This window comes from Octodon degus, unplaced genomic scaffold, assembly GCF_000260255.1.
Source record: "Octodon degus isolate 3935 unplaced genomic scaffold, OctDeg1.0 scaffold00281, whole genome shotgun sequence".
Lineage (NCBI taxonomy): Eukaryota > Metazoa > Chordata > Mammalia > Rodentia > Octodontidae > Octodon > Octodon degus.
In genome coordinates this window covers 1,773,532-1,785,236 of record NW_004524857.1, presented here as the reverse complement: position 1 = coordinate 1,785,236, position 11,705 = coordinate 1,773,532, and the positions used below count along the sequence as shown (strand labels likewise).

The 11,705-nt window shown below is 39.1% G+C and overlaps 2 pseudogenes; one reads left to right on the top strand and one right to left on the bottom strand.

The window, feature by feature from the left end:
* LOC101585578 overlaps window positions 1-435 on the top strand; it is a 2,251-nt pseudogene extending 1,816 nt beyond the window's left edge.
* Window positions 436-8,721: 8,286 nt separating this feature from the next.
* Window positions 8,722-9,115, bottom strand: LOC101583644 (annotated as a pseudogene).
* Between the last annotated feature and the right edge of the window lie 2,590 nt (window positions 9,116-11,705).

The following is an 11,705-nucleotide window of genomic DNA, read 5'->3' as shown; positions in this document are numbered from 1 at the left end:
ATATATAGTCATTTTTCTAAAATATAGCAAAAGAAGAAAGGGCGAGTCAGCCGGTGTCTGTTGGTCTGAACATCCGAAGCTGAAGCATCTGCAGGATTGTCCCACACCCTCCTGGAGCCTCAGGCTAAAGTCTGTCCACTGAAGATTTTGTGTCCAAAGCCCAAAAGTTTACTCCCAAAGCCCAAGGTGACAAATGCTGACATAGATGCATTTGATGCTGAAAATCAGGTTGGACTGGAGGAAAAAGCATGACTTATTAACCAAGTGTTGGAACTCCAACACACACTTGAAGATCTCTCTGCAAGCGTAGATGCAGTTAAGGACAAAAATCTGAAGTTAAAGTCTGAAAACCAAGTTCTTGGACAATATATAGAAAACCTCATGTCTGCTTCTAGTGTTTTTCAGACAACTGACACAAAAAGCAAAAGAAAATAAGGGATTGATTTCCTTTCTGTTTTATGGAATTGCTGCTGATTCTGTTCTTTAAAAAAGTTGGATAGATTCCAAAAGTTATAGTACTTTGAGGCTTCAATGAATATTTATGAAGATAATGTCAGACCTAGGCAAAATTAGCTGCATAACAAAAGACTTCCATGAATTTGTGTATTATGTTAGTCTAAAAATGTGTGAATGTATTATAGAGATTTTATAATTTAGAATTGCATGTATTTCTGAAATGCTTTGCACTGATGTACAGGTTCAGCACTGCCTTTTATTAGAGGCTTGATAAGGTACACAGGAAATAGCCACCAGGTAGGGACAAAGTGACCAAAATCATATTCTGAATGCATAGCTTTATATACCGTGTGCACTGTCTTGTGCCTCTTCACCATTTGCTTCTTCCTCCCCACTTCCTTTCCCTAAAGAAAAAAAATGGCTTCACATTTATAAAATTGCTTTGAATAGTTAATCACCTATAAGAGTAAGCTGAGCTCTAATTCTCACAACTTAACCAAAATAATATACTTTCTCACTGTTCTTTCAAATGGGATTTTCTTTTTTTATGTATTTAGTACAGTGTCACACTATACAGATAGGACTCATAATGATTCTCCTGTTTTCAGCCTCCCCATTTCTGGGAGTACAAGCGCACACCACCATGCCCAGTCTCAATTGCAGTCTCAGCACATCCCGAGGGAAGGGCCAGCATAGCATGCCAAGGATCAAAGCCCCCAGAATTTTCATATTGGGAAGATTGTTAAAAGCTTCCTTTTGCACAAAATAACCCAGTTGATATCTAAAAGGATAAGGATTCTAGTTGTATATGTTAAAAGTTAAAAAAAAATCTTGAGAGAATATAGAAACAGGGTTTTAATAAAACAGGGTTAAAACAGGTCAATAAAAAGTATTAACCAACTTCAAATGTTTTCACTCGAAGTTTGTTTTGTCTAGTACAGAATAGGTCTTTTGAAGAATTTGTTTAAAAGTGGATTAAGTTTAACTTGCCCTTTGTAAGCCAAGCCATATGTTAGAGAGGCCAGTTACGTCTTAAGATGTATTTGTAGTTCATAGTAGGTCAACTTTTGCAGAATTCTTCTGAGTGTGTAAGTGTTGGTCATGAGTAAGTGGAAAGATTTTACTTTGTGATAACTGCTAACCTCATTCAGTATTTTATTGCACTTGTTCTCCCAGAAATTTTGTAAATTCAACTAGTTTGTGGAGTTTTGCTCATTCTTTAACAGTTTTTAAAAATTTAGTTTGTAGATTCCACTTATTAAAGGAATTAATTCAAAAAATATTTAAATATTATAATAGGAAAAGAGGTCTAATATAGCTTATGGTTACTAGATTTGAACTACTCCTAATCAGTGGAATAATCTTATCTATTGGTGTAAGATTTGATGACCTTAGCTGTACGAATGTGTAATAGTTACAATGCAAACATGTTGCATCTCTTTTGTGTCCTAATTTAAAAAATATTTACAATTGTGTTGCAGTTCTGCTTTGCTGCTTAATAAAAAGCTGTTTCAGAAAAAAAATTTTAAATCACAAGAATAAAAGATAATCTTAACAAAGTCAATTAAGAAGTTGAAGGGAAATATTTGTAAAATATCTATCAGGAAAATAATCGGTTAATCTCTCTTATGTTAGAAGTCCTCAGAATTTGATAACAAAATAAACAAATACAAAATCAAATCAAGGGACATGAATGGATAGTTTATAGAAGAGCAAGTGCAAATGGCTGATTAATCTTTAACTTTCAGGTAGTTGGAGAAAAACAAGTTAAAACAGTCATATTATAAGATTATACATCCACTAGATTAGCAAATTCCTTCCTTAATAAAGTCTACTATTTGTAGGACCAACAGGAGAAGCATTGCTAGCAAAAAATTTAAGATGTTAAGATGCAATCTTTAAATTTAAAATTTAAAAATTAAGTGTAACTACAGCCTCAGACCCAGAAATCCCTTATTTAATATCTATTGCATAGAGATAAAAACACCAATGGCCATAAACATTAGTGCAAAGATGTTTGTTGCAGCATTGTTTTAGGTAAAAAATAATGACAGTCTAGAGAGGCTTTATTGGCACCATTGATGAATAGAGTTGCATCAACAGATTAAGTCACAAGAACTGGATCAAGATCTCAGGACTTATCAAGAATTCCAGTATTTTCCTTCTACTTACTCTTCATCACACCTCATCTCTGGATTTTACCTATTCCAATACCTTCAGATCTCTGAACTCCAGGTCAGCAAAATTGCTGGCACCCACCCAGGAGTAGTCACTTGTCTACAGCTTTTCATCAGAATCAAATCACCCTGTTTCTATTTTCTACACTCAGCACTGTTGCCTGTGGATCTGTTGTTTCCCACTGGACTACAGTTCCTTTACTAAGATATTGCTTTGAGCTTCCAGAAAAATTGAGCACTAATTACATGTCAAAAAGCTGCAATACCTAGTATAATCTCAATCACATATGACAAAATGTCCCAAACTGTCTGTCTTTCTCTGGAAAGCCATACCAAATTCTTGGCAGGCTAACACAATTTGGTGAGTAGAAATCCTTCTCATTTTCTTCTTTCTATTCTGCGCTTTCTACAGTTAACTCAGTAGACATGTATTTTGTAATCAGAAAACACAACAAGTGTGATTTTTAGAAAATAGCACTATTTTAGTTTTCTTCTTTAATTTTATTAATGGGTATACATGGGAGTAAAACATAAGTTATAATTTTTAGGAAGATGTTTACTTCAATGGTAAAATGAACAACAGAAATAATATAAAATACAAAAATGAGCCAAGACAACAGTCAAGCTACTTTTTATTTAGAACTTCAAATTAAATATTTAGCATCATTTTTAAAGAAAGGATTCATTCTGACAGCTTCTAAAATTTGACAATCCATTCAAAGGATGGTGCTTCACTTGCTTCTGTCCATTAGCTATATATATAAAAGATAAACTCTGGTATGCCCACATGAAGACAATTTTTCTTTAAGGAATACTCTGAAAGTGTAACTCCATTGAAAATATATGATACCATAAAATCAAGTTACTGCTAGTCTTATTTAGGAGGTTCTTGAGAAATAAGTCTCTATAAGGGGATAACATAAGTAAAGATAATAGAAAACATCTTGAGGAGATCACACACAATGGAAGCCATATTTCTCTCATAATGGGGAAAATCACATTACACGGAGGCTTTCTAGGAAGAAACACATTGAACACATCATGCACTTGAGGAACTATTCCAAGGAGAAGTTAAGTCACTATGTAAGAGGTCTTTTTCATTGAAAGTTGTAATACACGCCCCTCTTCAATTCCATACAGTATTATTCCATACAGCAAGTCAAGGCACTAAGTGAGCTCATATAATACAGACAAAAACTATCTCAGTCTCAAGAGCACAAATGCCATAACATAAAGCACTGTGAATAGCCGTGACAAGAGCAGAATCAAAGCCAAGATTCTCCACCTGCAACTGTAACTTGCTGACCATAAGTAAATCTCAGAGTCTGTTTTCTGTCCTGGGATATAGTTAAATTAGATGATCTCTAAGGCTGCTCAAAATTCTATGGTTTTAAGTAAGACTTTAAAAGGAACAGTTTTTCTTAGTGAGATACAACTAAGGGCCTGGCTATCCTGCCCCGAAGGCTCTCAGTATACTTGCTAAGCATCATTTTCCATTGCCCTTCTCTTCTTCTTTCTACCAACTTCCTTCCATTCACTACTCCTCAGTATAAAATTAGCCTTCATTGAGCCCTTTCTGTGTGCCAGACTTTGATTAATTTGTCTAACCCTGACAACCGTCTTATGAAATAAGTAAAATCACCCTCTCATTTTGTAGGGCATGAGCCTGAAACATAGATACAAAGTTTCTTCTTCCCTCTATCCCTGGCTTCAGTATTCCAGTACATACAGTAGAATAATCATTACACTCCTTGAATGAATGAAGTCCATGGTCAAGGTGACAAGGACAGACAGGTCAAATGAGTGGTCTTCCCACAGTGTCTTAGTTCACTGCTGCTGTGCACTGGTCTTAAACTAAATGCTTTTTAAAAATGCCTAAAGCTTAAGTGGGGTGGCTAAGGGCATTTGGGGAAAAGAATTATTTCTCTAACTTCACCCTATAATAACCTGCACAGATCACAGGGTGATTCAGCAATAATTGGAAGCCAAGTGTGATTTGTTTCCCCTGAGCCGAGACAAGATTCCTACACTCATGAACACTAATAACCAGTCAGGTAAGAGGAACATTTTGGTAACAGGGCCCTTCTCCTCTTGATAATCAATTGACTATTGTGATGACTACATTCATTGCCAGTCTGCTTGGATTAAGAGACTCCTAAACAGGTGATAATATCCAGGAGGCAATATCTATAGATTTAACTACTGTTCAGACTTACACCCAAGGCATGCTGTTCAGACTCACAACCTGACACTTAGACTTACAACCCATTTATTTCTTTTGTTTTCTTTTTTCTTTTTTTTTTTTTTTCCACCAGAGATTGAACTCAGGATCTTACACTTGCCAGAAAGGCACTAATGATGCTGAACTATATCCCCAGCCCTATAACCCATTTTTTACAGTTCTCTACATCTTGTTTACAGAGCCTGGATGTCTCTCTTTTGACAGTACACTTTGTTTGCACAGTACTGTGATTTTTTTCTGATTGTACTGTACAGGGCTGTATAGTTCTGTGTTCTGTTATACATGGCAGTGCTGCATGTAAGAGGTATGCAAATACAAGCAAAGTCACCAAGTTGGAGTTTCCTTTGCTCATTTCTTCTAAATATTGTAATGTACATACCATATACAATTCCTCACTTAGCAAGTGATTTGGCTTCAGACCTGGTCACAGCATCAGCGTTCAGCAGTTAAATGAGTGTGTGCCCATCCGTGAATTAATCCCTGGGTGCTCAGAGCTGAATGTGCTGCTGGGGAGCGGGGTGGGGCGGGATGGAGGCAGTGGGCCACTGCAGGCTGCTGTCCCAGGTGACAGCGCTCTCTGGGGCTCTCCCCTTGTGCTGCTCCACAGCCACCACGAAGCCAGCGGCTTTGCTACACCACGCCCTTCCGCCGTGATAGTTCTGCCGTGGAGTCAGCTGACCACGGGCTGACACATTGTAAGCTATGAGCCAGATAAATCACTTCCTCCTTTAAATTGTAAGGTTAGGTATCTGGTCCCCACAACAGAGAAGCTGACCAACAGGCTTTAGATCCTTAAATCGGCTACTTATCCTCTCTGGGCTTCAGATTTCTCCTTGGTAAAATGATGGAAATACCCAGTGGGGAGGGGGATGAGGATTAATGAGACAGTTTATGTAAAATGCTTGAAGGGTAATCCTTACATAGACAGATGATAAACAGTTACACACTTGTAAAAGTAAGCCTGAACACAAAAACCTAATACCAGCTCGAATGGAATGCATTTCACTACTACAATACTCATCTGACCACCAAAAAATGTCATCTTTCTTTGCAGGGAATTGGAGAGTTGGGTGAAGAGACGATAAACTGGCTGCGTTGATTTTACTGCAAGTCTCTGGGGCCACCTTGTGGCCACATAGCAGCATAACAGCGCACCTCTGGGGGAAAAAAACCCGAGAAGTTGTGAGTCCTACTTTATCAAAAGGCCCCTTCAAGACAGAAAATAGGAATTATTTTCTTGATTGATAAAGCTCATAGTGAGTTCTTAAGGATTACACAGCTGCCCATCCATAGAACAGAGGCGTGTTACAAGACTGACTCCAACACGATCAGGAAAGAGTTGTTAACAGAGATGTTTACAGACAAGTAGACAGAAATGATGGCTTTTGAGGGAGCTAACAGGGATTTTTAAAAGGCAGAACTAAACCCAGGCCTATAGGAAAGGTTGAGTAACAGAACTGAATTCAATATATTTTTTAGTTCCAGCTACCACTAGCAGTTGCTGTGAGTACACTGATAAGATCTAGAGATATGAAAATGACAAATCCTTGAGACGTTCACCTAAAAGAAATCTTTAGGAAGTAATAAAGACCATGAGCAGCAACTAACTCACATGCGCAGTAGCGCTGGGTGTGGAGCCCTCCTATGCTTTGAAAGCTACCTCCTGGACACCCATTTATTACTAGGGTAAAGATTCTCTCTCTCTCTCTCTCTCTCTCTCTCTCTCTCTCTCTCTCTCTCTCTCCCCCCTCCCTCCCTCCCTCCCTCCCTCCCTCCATTCTGGGTATTTGGTACAGGGTCTCACTACGCAGCTCAGACTCGAAGTGATCGTTCTGTTTTCAGCCTCCCCCGAGCTGGGATTACACACATGCGCCACCGCCAGACCCAGACTCCGTCGCAGGCTCACTGAGCCCCGGGGGCAGGGCTGGCACAGGAATCGATCCTCCATCCCTGAGCTTGCCAAAACAGGCACTCAGTCCGCTGAGCTATCTCGCTGGCACTATATATAATTTCTGATTCTAGAGAGAAAACAATATAATTCTCTTCATCTCAATGAAAAAAAATCTTTCACTCCTCTAGGACTAAGTTCAAAACATGCGCTCCTCCATGATAGCATTCATTAACCAAGCAAACTCTTGTGACTGCTCCCTCACTGCTACGAACTTTATGCATCTCATTCTATCCCCTAATTCCTGGTTCTGAATGGCTTCGCATTTTGTCCAATAGACTCCCTTCCTTTTGGATCTTTCCTTCCACTGAACCCAATCAAACATATAGTTTAAAGGCAAAAAACAATTCCTCAATTTTGCAGTTCTAAAGTCCACACTTTGCATGAAGTCAGCTAGTCTTGATTCACATTAGTCACGGCTCATGTCCTTCACCACTACCCACAAAGTTACATACAGATTAACTTGTATTTTTCCTCTTCTAATCCCTGAGCAAGACATGTCCTTGTTTTTGTTCAAAGGCGTCATCTTTTTGCATTTTTCTCCAGTGCATAGCTTCATCATCCATTCTCTTTTTCATCTTTCTTAAATTTTTCTCTTTACGTGGTTTTACTCCTCCCAGTCTATAAGGAGAATCTAATCTCTTTCATCCTCACAGAGCCATCCTTTGGCTGCTGTTCCAATCACCTCCTTCTTTTCTTATCCCACCAAACTGAAAGTGAATAATCGTAGTTCTCTTCCTTCCCTTCCCCAACTCTTCCCTGGTGCGCTACAATCTGGCTGCCACACTCAATAATTGTTCTCATAAGGTTGGCAGAATGCTCTTAAATGTTGAACTCAACAGATTCTTTTTCATTTCCTATCTTGTTTAGCTTTTTAGTAGTGTTTAGCACGAGCGACCCTTGATCCTCCTTGAAGTTCTCCCCCACGGCAGAGTTCATTCATAATTTGCCTTCTCCTTCCTATGCACTCCACAGCACTTACCCTGAACCTTCCAACACCAAGGTCCTTCCCCCTCTCTACTCTAGGAGATTCTGGGTACAGTGCAGGAGGCATGCAAAGGAAGAGACTCTTCCAGTGAAATTTTCTCAGTTCCCCTGTCTCTACAAAAAGTCTGACAGTTCTTGATGATATATTTTATTCATTTATGTATTGTTATATACTTACATGTAATCATCAGATAAATCTCTACAGCAAAGTGAAATTAACCATTGACTGTGCTGATTATAAATTCACATTTCAAATTGTTTTTGAACTATTTGAAATATACTTTATAACAAATTTGATAAATTCATCTCACAGTAAAAAAAAAATAGTTAACTTTTCCACCTCCCTTTTGTATATTTATGCTTTCATTCTGGATATTTTTCTTCAAACAGCACTTTCTTTGGACAAGTTGCTTTAAAAACTGCTTAAATTGATCCTATAGAAATGAACAATACTGTGTATATACAATACACTTAGCAAGTATTTATTTATAGATGAAGGTAATGTGCATGAGGGCTTAGGCATTTTCTGTGTTAAGAAAAGATAAAACATTTTTAAGATCCCTATGAAGTCTAGAAATCTCAGGTACTGTGGCAAACAAGAAAAACTGCGGAGCACAGGGGCCAAGGGTTCAATCCTGGGGCCTGCTGAAACAGCAATTGAGACTGGGCATGGTGGCATGCATCTGTAACCCCAGATCTTGGGAGGCTGTAAACGGGCGAATCACTACAAATCCAACCTAGTACTGAGACCCTAAACACCCTGTAGACCTTTCCCTAAAAGAAAAAAGAAAAAAAAAAACTTCTGAGAAATGTTCTATCACTAACACAAATGTTATACTGTTAGGATTTTGTATTTATACTCTTAGGACTATGTATTTCTTTCTCTTAAGTGAACCAAAACTTTCACTCATTCATTTCTTGTATTTGAAGTATTCTTTGATGACATCCTTGGCCTGCAATTCATCATAGTCCCTAACTACCACATAACTGTAAGCAACCACTTATGGGTTTTCCTTCACAGTCAATTTTACAATGGCCTGCCCATTCCCTGAGTTTCTTGTTGTCATCAAGCTTAGTTAGGCCAATTTGGTGCTCAGCACAAAGGACCTCTACTGACTTTTACATATGTAGTCTCTTCACAGTTAGATGCAAGTACACGAAATGAGCTTTGCATTTGCCCAAAGGTTTTGATGGCCTTGCAAATTCCACACGCTAGGCCATCATGGATGATGACATCTTCAGCACCTCTTGTAAAGCAGTATGGACATCCATTACCACTCCAGCAGTAATGCCTTCCTCTGCCATGGTGGAGGGTTACAGGTGAAGCAGGGCCTTGAACACATCTGAGCCTCTGCCGCCATGCTCCTCAGCAGCAGCAGGGGAAAAAAAGGCTATCTGAATAATCAGCAATAAGCAGAAATGGATAGGACTACCTAAAGCAGAATGAATCATGAAAAGTGATTATTATGAGTAATTCATCAAACAAAAGAGAAAGCCAATATAGATTTATCTTCTGAATATTAGTATGAGTCCTTACCAGTAGTTTTTAGTTTGGGTAGCTATTTACATGTAATTAAAAAGACCAGACTTATAGTAGTAATAGACCATGGTGGAACTAAGCAGCATCCTCACCTACAGTTCCACATGCCTGTGTATCCCTAGAAAGGCCATAGATCATATGAAAGAAAGGCCCTACATGAAGATGTTCATGATTACAGGACATATGAAAAGCTGCTTTGCTACAGTTTCATCTTTAGTATAAAACTAAGCAGACATAGCAGTTAAACTGAATCATCAACTTTATTGTTCTGCGCTCCCTAGAGGATTCATAGAGCACATCTCTGCATGTGTCTGAGTGAGCCACAGAGGTATGATATGGGGTCCTATATCTGATCCTCACATCTTCCTCTCTGGCTTTATCCCCCTGCTCGGTTCTGCCATGAACCAAGCACCATCATGCCCTTTGCCATAACTGTCTCTGCCTTGGAGCCAGCCAACCCTCGGGGGAAACTGGGAGCCAAACTGAACCTCTCCTTCAGTGTTTAGTACCAGCTACAGGAAAGCTGACTAACACAGCTGCTTAGTCACAAGTTTAGCCCAGAGTCCTTAGACAGGCTTCTGAATAAGAAAGATATTTAGCCTGATGAAGGAAGAAATCAAAGTGGCAGGAGTTTGGTACCAACATAGAGATTAGAGTTGAAGGTGAGAATGTAGTGAAACTTCATTTCTTGATATTTGCCAAAATTTGCTACCTTTTTCCATAGTAGTAATGAATGCTGATAACCCAACATTTGCCTCAGTGCTTATAAGAAAGCTTACTGTGGGCTTGTACCCAACCCCTGTCCTGCAGGATTGGTCATGAGTGTGCCTCTACCTCAGCGGCAATCACATATTGCCATGAACAGTGCACCTGGAGACGCAGGGCAGTAAAATGAGCAGGTATCACCTCCAAAAGAGGGAAGCCTGAGAGATCATTACTGGTCAAAGTATGGAAAAGATATATAGACTTTGGAATTTTCATAGTTCACCACAAATTAAAGATGATAGAATACATTTTGTCACAGAATTTTTAGCACTATTAGAATAGAGAGGCTGACTTCAACAGTTACGGGGATCTCTGAGCCATACCCTATACCCCCAACACCACTGTGGGAGCTTTGTTGAGCTGCAGCCTGACCCTCTCACCATCACAGAAGGCAAACTGATCCCAGACAGCTACAGGGACCTGGTTTAGCCATGCCCTATGCCCTCACACCATCATGGGAGCTTTGCTGAGTTGTGCCCCCAACATACACACCATCACTAGAGCCTTGGTGAGCACTACACTGCCTGGCACCCATTGTGAGAGCCTTGTGGAGTTTCAGCCTTCCACCCCCATCATCATAAGACCCTTCCTGAGCTGCAGATTTGCTTCCCCCACTGCTGTGGTAGAAGCCATATTGAACCCCAGACTGCAGGAGCTTTGGTGATGCTACCCCAACCCCGTCTCAGGAGCCTTGCTGATCTGTATCCGCCCACCAGCACTGTTTATTCCAGGTGAACACTAAGAGCTTTAAAATGTCAAAACAAAGCAGCAAAGGGCAATCATAAACCTCCAGCCCACCCAGAACAAGTCCACATAACAAGGTCATAGAAGATCTGGAAAGTCACACACTTGAAATTTCAGAAAGGATAGCAACTGAAGTAAAGAAATAACTCCAGGACCAGGGACGTAATGCAGTCACACAAGTGCCTGCCTGGCAAGCACAAGGTCCTGAGTTTGATTCCCAGTACCAAGAAAGAAAGAAAGAAAGAAAGAAAGAAAGAAAGAAAGAAAGAAAGAAAGAAAGAAAGAACTCTATCAGGTTATAGGAGAAATCAGATCAGAAATAATCTCTCAAGTAAAAAAAAGTAATGATAAAAATCATGAAAGAATGGCTCAGCACATGTAAAGGAGATGTATATTTTTTAAAAGTAGAGGAAAATAGAAAAATGATAGAAACATTGCACAAACAATACAGTAATTAGAGTACATAAAATAAATTCAAACAGATATCCAGGTAATTAAGAATTCCATTGAAAGGTAGCAAAACCACTTGAACAAAATTGAAGATAGACTTTCAGAGTTTGAAGACAACATTGCAGCTAGTAAACATGAAAGGAAAGATCTCACAAAAATAACAAGAAACAAGGAAATCACAATCGAGCAGTTGCAGGGAGATAATGAAAATATAATATCAATAGGTATCAACAAAACAGGAGGAGTCAACACAAATGCCATAAAAAGACTATCTGTAAGGTAGCAGCAAAAAATTTCTCCAGCATGGGAAAATAATCGTAAATATACTAAGTGAGGCATATAGAACCCCACACAACCATAATCAAATTAAATCTACACCTAGGGGGCTGGGAAGAT